Below are 12,278 nucleotides of genomic sequence, written 5' to 3' on the forward strand. Positions count from 1 at the left end.
ACTTTTTAAGCGGGGGGTCTGGGGGTCCCCCACCAGGACATTTTTTGTTACAAAGACTTAATTTTCCTGCATTCTGGTGAATTTTAGTGCATGTGAATCACAAACTAATGAGCCAACAATTGCTTAGTACAATGTACTGTTATGGACCTCAAATAAAACTGTTGTGGCACTAGCAATGCTACTCTCTCCACCTTCAAAAAGAAAAAAGCAAGAGCACAACATATTTTTCTATTTACTATTATAATACAGTTAACCACTCTCTCCTGTAAGGGCCTTTCTTTTTCTTTGTTTTATCCCTCTCTCCTCCACCCTTTCTCTTTCTTCCACTGTCCATCTTGACATCAACGTTAATTGACTTTCGCTCTACTGTATCTCTCCCGAGTCCCTCACTACCTGGCTCATTGCCTGGCTGTTATTCTGCATCTGAGTGCCGTCTGCCATTCCATTCGCCGCCTCCGCTGTCAATCAGTTGTATCGCCTGGTCCCGCCTCCACCAATCACATGCGGCATCACGGCTCCATTGTGTGTGTGAATGAATGAATGAATGAAAACTTTATTTAACAGATTGCAGAATGGGTACAATACAGTACGGCTCAATACATACAATTGTTAAGGGGATGCAGACCTGAGAAAGACGTTTGTCTTGTTTCCATCAGGGTCCCCCATTTTCAATTCATATAGACATTTATGACATACACAACATACATGACATTTATGGTATAGGGACATATAGGTATTTAGTACTGATACATTTGTGACATAAGCGGTATTCAAATATACAGTACTGTTACCCCTAGATCCTGACAGAGTATATACATATGATGGGGAGGGGACTGTACATTAGGAGGGGGTGGGTGGGTGGGAGGGAAATATACATACGGCGGGGAGGGAATATATACATGCGGTGGGGAGGAGACTGTCTATTAGGAGGTGGTGGGGGTTTTGGGCATTTACGGTGGCCAGTTTCGAATTGCAGCCTCCCGTAGGTGCTCTTCAAGAGCGGTTTTGAATGTGGGCAGGGATTCACATTCCTTTACAGCTTTGGGTAGGGCGTTCCACATTGTTGTGGCATAATTGCGAAACGTGTTTAGTCCCTTGTTTGAGCCGAATCTGGGTTTAACATGATTTGTTGAGCTTCCTCTGGTGTAGTGGTTGTGGTATTCACTGACATTTGGGAAGTATTTTGACATGTACATGGGCACCCCGGTCGTATAGTGTATCTTGTAGACCAGGCCCATTGCAAGTTGCTGTACTCTGTCGTCTACTCTAAGCCATCCTAGGTTGTCAAAGTGGGCAGGGGTGAGGTGGGTTCTGGGGTTCAGGTCAAGTAGTAGTCTGACCAGTTTGTTTTGTGATGTTTGTAATTTTGTTTTAAGCGCCTTTGAGGTGCTTTGGTACCATGAGGTGCACGCATAGTCATAGTACCCTTGAATGAGTGCTCCTGCCAGAGTCTTCAGGGTATTCTTGTTTACCAGAGAGGAGATCCGGTACAAGAATCTAGTTCGTTGGTTGACTTTTTTTATTACATTGGATGCCATTTTGTCACAGGAAAGATTTGCCTCTAGGATGGAACCCAGGTAGGTAATTTCGTCTTTCCTTGTGACAATATTGTCACCCACTGTAACTGAGAAGCCGTCGGTCTTGCTGAGTTTGTTATTTGTGTGAGAGAGAGAATCAGATAGTTCTCCAACTCTGTCGCAGACAGTGAAATCCTGGTTGTTCCCCACCCATCTAGGTTATCTAACTATCGCGCCGCGCCGCCGCCACAACTAGAAACAATGGCATGGCAAAAAAAAATAAAAAAATAATAATATATATATATTTTTTTTTTATATAATTTTTTTTTTTATCTGTGCAGGCCAGGCCACCGGGAAAACTCCCGGTGCTCCCGATGGCCAGTCCGGGCCTGTCTCTGGTAAACAAGAACACCCTGAAGACTCTGGCAGGAGCACTCATTCAAGGGTACTATGACTATGCTTGCACCTCATGGTACCAAAGCACCTCAAAGGCGCTAAAAATTAAATTACAAACATCACAAAACAAACTGGTCAGACTACTACTTGACCTTACCCCTAGAACCCACCTCACCCCTGCCCACTTTGACAACCTAGGATGGCTTAGAGTAGACGACAGAGTACAGCAACTTGCAATAATGGGCCTGGTCTACAAGATTCACTACACGACTAAGGTACCCGTCGAAATACTTCCCAAAGGTCAGTGAATACCACGACCACAACACCAGAGGGAGCTCCCCAAATCATGTTCAAGCCAGATTCGGCTCAAACAAGGGACTAAACACGTTTCGCAATTATGCCACATCAATGTGGAACGCCCACATTTACCCACTTTTAAAACCACTCTCAAGAGCACCTACGGGCGACTGCAATTCAAAACTGGCCCCTGTAAATGTCCTAACCCAGTAATACACAAGACCCTCTTCTTGGAACCAAGTAAGGTTTTGTTGATAATCCAATGTACAGTTACCCCCACCCGCCTACCCACCACCCCACCCCACCCCACCCGCCACCCCACCCCACCCAACCACCTACAATGTACAGATTCAATCAATCAATCAATCAATTCTTTTTAGTGTATTGGCCCTCTGCACCCAAACCACAACATCATGATTAGTCAGAGTAAATATCTGCTGATAATTAACAACACAACCCGAGGTGTGTGTGACTGTATGGATGAGAGCAGAGTGCTACTGAAATATAACAAATGTGTCCAGTCCACCTTCCCTGGATAGCTTTTAAGGATACAGATACACATCTTTAGCAGTTTTCTCATTCGTTTATGAATTAATTTACAGATTCAGTGGCATGAGAGCACCAGGGGCCTTTAAAGGCCTGGAAAAAAGTACAGTGAAAACTATCATGATATCCCATATCAATGTTATATCATGGGGATAGGTGTCACAGAGGCCTAAGGAAGATCCATTGAGATCCAAATGTTGTCTTTCAATAAACACATTCTAATTGCAAGCTTAAATGGAAAATCCAACCTAAAATAGAATTCACGTTATTTCTATAATATTGTAGCTTAGTTTCAATTTGTGAATAAGAACAAGTCTCTCTAGTGATGATGTCATCAAGAGACAAGTCTCTCTTCAGCTGAACACCAGAGAGACGACTAGTGATGATGTCATCAAGAGACAAGTCTCTCTAGTGATGATGTCATCAAGAGACAAGTCTCTCTTCAGCTGAGCACCAGACTCTAGTGATGATGTCATCAAGAGACAAGTCTCTCTCCAGCTGAACACCAGAGAGACACTAGTGATGATGTCATCAAGAGACACATCCTGGAGCTGCTCCATAGACAGTGAATAGTGGAACAACTCATAGGACACCATGACAGTAACCATGGTGATTTAACTAGGACACTATGTATGAATGTGTATGCATGTGAATGAATGTTGGTGGTGGTCGGAGGGGCCGTAGGCGATGATTATTCGCCACGCTTCCGTGAGTCTGCCTCAGGGCAGCTCTGGCTGCAATTGTAGCTTACCACCACCGGTATGACTGTGTATGAACGAATAATGGACTCTGTAAGCGCTCTGGGGTCACTGGTGTGTCATGAAGAGCGCTATATAAATCCAATCCATTATTATTATTATTATTATTACTATGACAGTACCCAGGGTGATTTAACTAGGACACCATGACAGTACCCAGGGTGATTTAACTAGGACACTATGACAGTAACCAGGGTGATTTAACTAGGACACTATGACAGTAACCATGGTGATTTAACTAGGACACCATGACAGTACCCAGGGTGATTTAACTAGGACACTATGACAGTACCCAGGGTGATTTAACTAGGACACTATGACAGTACCCATGGTGATTTAACTGACAGTACCCAGGGTGATTTAACTAGGACACTATGACAGTACCCAGGGTGATTTAACTAGGGACACTATGACAGTACCCAGGGTGATTTAACTAGGACACTATGACAGTACCCAGGGTGATTTAACTAGGACACTATGACAGTAACCATGGTGATGTAACTAGGACACTATGACAGTAACCATGGTGATTTAACTAGGGACACTATGACAGTACCCAGGGTGATTTAACTAGGGACACTATGACAGTACCCAGGGTGATTTAACTAGGGACACTATGACAGTAACCATGGTGATTTAACTAGGGACACTATGACAGTACCCAGGGTGATTTAACTAGGACACTATGACAGTACCCAGGGTGATTTAACTAGGGACACTATGACAGTAACCATGGTGATTTAACTAGGGACACTATGACAGTAACCATGGTGATTTAACTAGGGACACTATGACAGTAACCATGGTGATTTAACTAGGGACACTATGACAGTACCCAGGGTGATTTAACTAGGACACTATGACAGTACCCAGGGTGATTTAACTAGGACACTATGACAGTAACCATGGTGATTTAACTAGGACACTATGACAGTACCCAGGGTGATTTAACTAGGACACTATGACAGTACCCAGGGTGATTTAACTAGGGACACTATGACAGTACCCAGGGTGATTTAACTAGGACACTATGACAGTACCCAGGGTGATTTAACTAGGGACACTATGACAGTACCCAGGGTGATTTAACTAGGACACTATGACAGTAACCAGGGTGATTTAACTAGGACACTATGACAGTACCCAGGGTGATTTAACTAGGGACACTATGACAGTAACCAGGGTGATTTAACTAGGACACTATGACAGTACCCAGGGTGATTTAACTAGGACACTATGACAGTACCCAGGGTGATTTAACTAGGACACTATGACAGTACCCAGGGTGATTTAACTAGGACACTATGACAGTACCCAGGGTGATTTAACTAGGACACTATGACAGTAACCATGGTGATTTAACTAGGGACACTATGACAGTACCCAGGGTGATTTAACTAGGACACTATGACAGTACCCAGGGTGATTTAACTAGGACACTATGACAGTACCCAGGGTGATTTAACTAGGACACTATGACAGTACCCAGGGTGATTTAACTAGGACACTATGACAGTAACCATGGTGATTTAACTAGGGACACTATGACAGTACCCAGGGTGATTTAACTAGGGACACTATGACAGTACCCAGGGTGATTTAACTAGGACACTATGACAGTACCCAGGGTGATTTAACTAGGACACTATGACAGTACCCAGGGTGATTTAACTAGGACACTATGACAGTACCCAGGGTGATTTAACTAGGACACTATGACAGTACCCAGGGTGATTTAACTAGGACACTATGACAGTACCCAGGGTGATTTAACTATATGGCCGGAATCCACAGAGGCTTTGCACGCTTTTTCCGAAGCAAACCCGGCGCATCTCGCTCTCAAATGAATGAAATTAGTTGCTCATGCGTAACATAGGCTTTGCGTCCGTGCAATTGGCGTATAGTTAAATGAGGTAATATGGGCGGAAAATCTCCCCTTTCTATGTAAATGAGCCTCTAAACAGGTGATCATGGCAGAAGTAATTGTAGCAGACCGTGAAAGAATATAGAATATCTCAAACGACAATATCAAATCAAGATATTGAGCATCGTACTTATTTAAATATCGTTATATAACGTTGTGGGCTTTGGCGTAATGCTCGTATAAACATAATCTAATTTGAGCGACAAATATAAAGCCACATGCAGAGATATATCGCTATAGTGGCTGTTGTGAAGGGCCAGATTAAACTGAATATATATATGTATCGTTTGATATACTTTGTATATTATTTATATATATACACGGAATATCCCTTTACCTGCGTACAGACCAGAGTAATATTCGCTCTCCTATTGGACAGCGCCCCCAGGCGCCAACGCGCAAGCCCCCAACGGCAAGTTCAAAGACAACTGCAGGCATGTCAGAACATGCCCAGAGTCAGCGTAGTAATACGAGACAAGGACTGAGGTTGGGACTAGATATTCACTTAAGTATAAATACGGCGCAGGTGTAAACAGCAGTACCTTACCTAAACCTTACCTAAACCTTACCCACCTTCACCACGAGTCAACGTGCAGTGAAGTGAGCAACCTTGCATCTAAATAGAGCATTGAGAACCGCGTGCGAATAGAATGTTAAAGTGTCAGAGTTTAATGAAGTAACGTTGAGTTCGACTTAATCTAATGTGAAGTCAATAGTCGATCATTTATTGTATATCGTGCGGCCACAGTTCTTCCGTGTGTAGCATTACCCATCGGTTCGTTGTGTCTTTAGCTAGTGCACTTATCCAGGCTGTGTGGCCTAAATACGTCGCCCACACCCGAGGAGTCCTAGGCGAGAACCGTTGGACATGTACACAGGAGAATCGGCGCCGGCGATTGCAGAACCATTCCTGGTTGGATTATATTGATTTGGGACGTGACTACCGGAGAAGAGCACCGTTGATTTCCACTATCGTTTTGGGATTTAACCTCGTGAGGATTACCACTCGGGCCTGCCTCGTGGACGTATTGGGACGGAGAAGAGTTACCGTTAGTTTGCGAGCCACTCACCTGCACGTTACATATTGGAACGGAGAGAAAGATACCGTTAGTTGGGGAAGAAAAAGTGAGAGAGAGAGGAGAGAGTTGTTTTTTTGCTACAACGCTGTATGGTAACGTTGGTGAAGTGAATTACCAGTTAAAAACGGTATTGTAATATCACCAAAGCCAGGAGAAGTGGAGTGACATACTCCAACACCGAAGACCAGGGTTTTGGACTATAGGAACCCGGTCCGTACCCCCTATCCAGAGACTACCCGATGGTTGCATGTAAATTTAATTAGCCCCAGGATATTAATTAATGTGACCACAGGATATTAATGTGATATGTTACATGTGTGTTTTTATGTTACACATTAAATGTAATAATTCAACTTGGTACCCCTGTCCCCTCCAGTTAATAAGAGTGTCCGCCATTTTGTGTACATTTAATATTGGTTATTATATAATTTAGTATTTGCCAAGCTCATTATTTAAATACAGTCAGGGTTGTGTAGCCCCTTAGCTTGTTATTTCTTCCCCTATAAGCGACCTTAGGTTTTATGAAAGGCGCTATATAAAACGTTATTATTATTATTATTATTATTATTATTATTATTATTATTATTATTATTATTATTATTATTATTATTATTATTATTATTATTATTATTATTATTATTATTATTATTATTATTATTATTATTATTATTATTATTATTATTATAATAATAATAATAATTATTATTATTATTATTATTATTATTATTATTATTATTATTATTATTATTATTATTATTATTATTATTATTATTATTATTATTATTATTATTATTATTATTATTATTATTATTATTATTATTATTATTATTATTATTATTATTATTATTATTATTATTATTATTATTATTATTATTATTATTATTATTATTATTATTATTATTATTATTATTATTATTATTATTATTATTATTATTATTATTATTATTATTATTATTATTATTATTATTATTATTATTATTATTATTATTATTATTATTATTATTATTATTATTATTATTATTATTATATTATTATAAAATTTATAATTAATTAATAATAACTCCTCTCCTTCACTAGAATATAATCTAATTATGAAATCAAATATAGGCCAGGGCTTTACAATTTAATAAAGGATTGAATACAATTAAATGGGATATAAACGGAATATATAGCACAATATGATTATAATATTATTTCATTGTATATATGGTATATATTTAATTTAGTTTCTATCCTATTTAATATATATTGTTTATTAAGTTGTAAAGCCCTGGCCTATATCTGATTTCATAATTAGATTATAGTGAAGGAGAGGAGTTCTTATTAATTAATTATTAATTCATTTTAAATTTAATAATAATAATAATAATAATAATAATAATAATAATAATAATAATAATAATAATAATAATAATAATAATAATAATAATAATAATAATAATAATAATAATAATAATAATAATAATAATAATAATAATAATAATAATAATAATAATAATAATAATAATAATAACTTCAGAATAATAATAATCATGACATTGCATTACTGCTGATCAGCACCTATATCAGAAATAAATGTTTACTGTATTGGTCATCATCTCAGAACCAATCATTTGAAATGTCAGCTCTAGCCTTATTTCTAAATGGCGTTGCGAAGGCTATTGGCACTCGGCTTTATATTTCTCGAACAAGTTAGATACTGTTCATAACTCATAAGATCTATTTTCTTTAGTATTCCGTTCATTTTGTATTGTATTTCGTTTACTTCGTAATGTATAGAGGAGTGCAAAAGAATAGAATCTTTATTGTCATTGTTGGTCCAACGAAATTGAGTTTAGAGCATCACCACATACAAACATACTGAATATAGCATGTATAAATAATAACATCAATAATATAATATCAATGTCCCAAGTGCAATAGTGCTAGTGCAAATGAATAGTATGACAGTCCAGTTGAGTAAATGGATGGAGTGATTTCTTGATTGGATTATCAACAAAACCTTACTTGGTTCCAAGAAGAGGGTCTTGTGTATTACTGGGTTAGGACATTTACAGGGGCCAGTTTCGAATTGCAGTCGCCCGTAGGTGCTCTTGAGAGTGGTTTTAAAAGTGGGTAAATGTGGGCGTTCCACATTGATGTGGCATAATTGCTAAACGTGTTTAGTCCCTTGTTTGAGCCGAATCTGGCTTGAACATGATTTGGGGAGCTCCCTCTGGTGTTGTGGTCGTGGTATTCACTGACCTTTGGGAAGTATTTCGACGGGTACCTTAGTCGTGTAGTGAATCTTGTAGACCAGGCCCATTATTGCAAGTTGCTGTACTCTGTCGTCTACTCTAAGCCATTCTAGGTTGTCAAAGTGGGCAGGGGTGAGGTGGGTTCTAGGGGTAAGGTCAAGTAGTAGTCTGACCAGTTTGTTTTGTGATGTTTGTAATTTAGTTTTTAGCGCCTTTGAGGTGCTTTGGTACCATGAGGTGCAAGCATAGTCATAGTACCCTTCTTATTTTCTTTTTTTTGGACAGCGCTAAACTTGACAGCGCGCTACATTTCGACACACATTTCTGCCAAGAGCGCTGTCAGGGGGGCAGAGTGTGGACTGCTTGCAAGCTACACATAGTGGGCGTGTCTGCGCTGGTATCTCATCGAGCAATGTGCTTTCGTGGATAGCTCGCAGATGCAGAGCAGGCTCTGCGAATGCAATTTGCTTTGCGCAATCTATTCTCTGTGGATTCCGCTTTCAGACAGTAACCATGGTTATATATCGTATAGCTTACGCTCTGCTCGTAGTGGAACTGTCCCTTTATCCATTCTAATAATGAATCATTTTCTCCACATGCACACACCCAGAGCCGTATAATAAGAGTTCGGACACTCCCATAGGGTTTCATTGTTATCGTGGAATGCGGAAGTAAAGCGCCTCATGGTCGGTACGTAGTTCCAGTCTCAGAAAGCTTTCAGCTCAACGCCATGCATTTTCATTCTTTCCGAGGCGGCACTCGCTGGTAAGTTTACTTTACTTTACTTACTTACTGCATTTTTTTTTACATTTTAAGTTAGGGATGCTCGATATTGGCTTTTTTACCGATACCGATATACCGATATTGTCCAACTCTTAATTTCCAATACCGATATCAACCGATATCACATTTTAATGCCGATATCGGCCGATAATATCAGTAGGCCGATAATATCGGACATCATTTCTATAGAAATGTAAAAAAAATGGCAGAAAGTGGGAACTGACTTGTTCCACCTGGATGGAAAGAATTATCTACTGGTCATAGACTATTTTTCTAACTATCCAGAGATAGCACTGCTTTTCAGCATGACAGCTACTTGTGTGATTACACTATCTTTGCGAGACATGGAATTTGACAGGTTCTCGTTTCTGACAACGGACCAGCTTACAACTGTAAAGAGTTCCAGAACTTTGCAGAAGAATATGATTTCCAGCATGTAACCTCAAGTCCCCTGATTGATTGATTGATTGATTGAAAACTTTATTAACAGATTGCAGAATGGGTACAGTACAGTACAGCTCAATACATACAATTGTTAAGGGGATGCAGACCAGAGAAAGACTTTCGTCTTGTTTACATCAGGGTCCCCCATTTTCAATTCATCGTAACATATGTGACATACATGACATACCGATAGACAGTACTGCTACATCTATACATTTATGACATACCAGATTTGCAATTACAGTACTGTTTGGCCAAGTTCAGCTCCAACTCCATTGTGAAGTTCGCCGACGACACGGTGGTGGTGGGGCTGATCTCGGACAACGACGAGAAGGCCTACCGGGAGGAGGTTGAGGTACTGGAACGTTGGTGCCAGGACAACAGCCTGCTCCTGAACATTGGTAAAACCAAGGAGCTGATCGTGGAATATAGGAGAGAACAGCGGGAGACACACACACCACTGAGGATTAACGGGGCTACCGTGGACAGGGTGAGCAGCTTCAAGTACCTGGGGGTCCACATCTCAGAGGACCTGACATGGTCAACACACATAGGCACAGTAGTAAAGAAAGCGAAGCAGCGCCTCTACCACCTGAGACAGTTAAGGAAGTTCAGAGTATCGGGGAAGATACTCCAGTCCTTCTACTCAGGAGCTGTAGAGAGCATCTTGACCGGAAACATCACTGCCTGGTATGGGAACAGCACGGCACAGGACAAGAAGGCCCTACAGAGTGTGGTGCGCTCAGCCGAGCGTACCACGGGTATTGCGCTACCTCCCCTGCAGGCTCTATACAACAAGAGGTGCAAATCCAGAGCCTGCAGGATAATGAAAGACCCCCACCACCCCAATAACAGCCTGTTCCAGCTGCTGAGGTCAGGCAGACGCCTGCGAATTCTAGAGACTAAGACGGAGAGGCTTAGGCTAAGCTTCTTCCCCCAGGCCATCAGAGCCTTGAACAATGAACATTGAGAGACACAGAAACTGAACTATCCACACACAAGTACATACACGACACGCACGCTGAGCACGCTCACACACTAGCAGCCACTTTAACACTCATGCCGCACACACGCACACTTATGGCCAGAGGAAAGGCCACTTAAAGTAGTATAACATCAGGAACAGTGTATTGCACTACTAAAGCTAACTAGCATGTCCTATATGCTCTGTAAATACTAATGTACAGATACCGAGATGGCACACCATGTACCTGTTTATTGCACTGTTTTATTGGATTCTATTAATATGTTGTACCACTGTATTTTATTGGATTCTATTATATGTTGTACCACTGTATTGCACATCGTCGCGGGCAAGACCAGCCGCATTTCATTGTATACCTGTATGCCGTGACAATTAAAACTCTTGAATCTTGAATCTTGAAAAACTGTTTGTGATACAAAAAGAGTCCAGAAAGAAAAGAGTATATACATTAGACGTAGAAACTGTACATTGGATTGGGTAGGTGGGGGTGGGGGGGGACTGTACATTGGAGGTGGATGGGTGGATGGGGGGGGGGTTGGTGGGAAGGAGTGGGGGGGGGGGGGGGGGGGGGTTGGGTAGGAGGGGTGGGTGGGGGACACTGTACACCTGTACAAACAAACACTGTACATTGGATTATTGACAAGACCATACTTGGTAATTTACTGTACACAATTTACTGTATGCCCAATCCAATGGTAAAGCAGAAAAAGGTGTGGACATACTGAAAAAGCTGCTCAAGAAAGCAAAAGAGAGTGGTTCTGATCCATATCTAGCTCTACTGAGTTACCGAGCATCACCACTAGAACATGGACTGTCTCCTGCTGAGCTTCTGATGGGAAGGAGGCTACGAACCACACTTCCTTACACTGCAAAACAGAAGAAGAATAACATTGTGAGACAGAAACAAAAGTGTCTGCAAAACAGACAGAAAACAAACTATGACAAAGTGTCAAAAAGTTTAGTACCATTGTCACAGCGTGACACAGTGAGACTTCAAGATTCTAAATACTGGAACAAGAAAGCCACAGTTCTGGAGGAAGTGGGTCCTAGATCCTACACCGTCAGAACAGAAGAGGGTCAAGTCCTGAGAAGGAATCGATGAAGCTTGTTAAAAACACCAGAGACACTTGAAGAACAGTCAACAGCTGATGACGAAGTTTGCACAACAGCAGCACCACCGACAGCTGAGCTGACAAACTTGCCACCACCAGCTGACCAGACACCTTCAACACCAGTACCTAGAAGATCTACACGTCAATCTAAACCACCTGACAGACTTCAGTTTTTTTTTTTTTTTTTTAATCTTTTTCCC

This window comes from Notolepis coatsorum (genome assembly GCF_963971535.1).
Source record: "Notolepis coatsorum genome assembly, chromosome: 4".
Taxonomy (NCBI): domain Eukaryota; kingdom Metazoa; phylum Chordata; class Actinopteri; order Aulopiformes; family Paralepididae; genus Notolepis; species Notolepis coatsorum.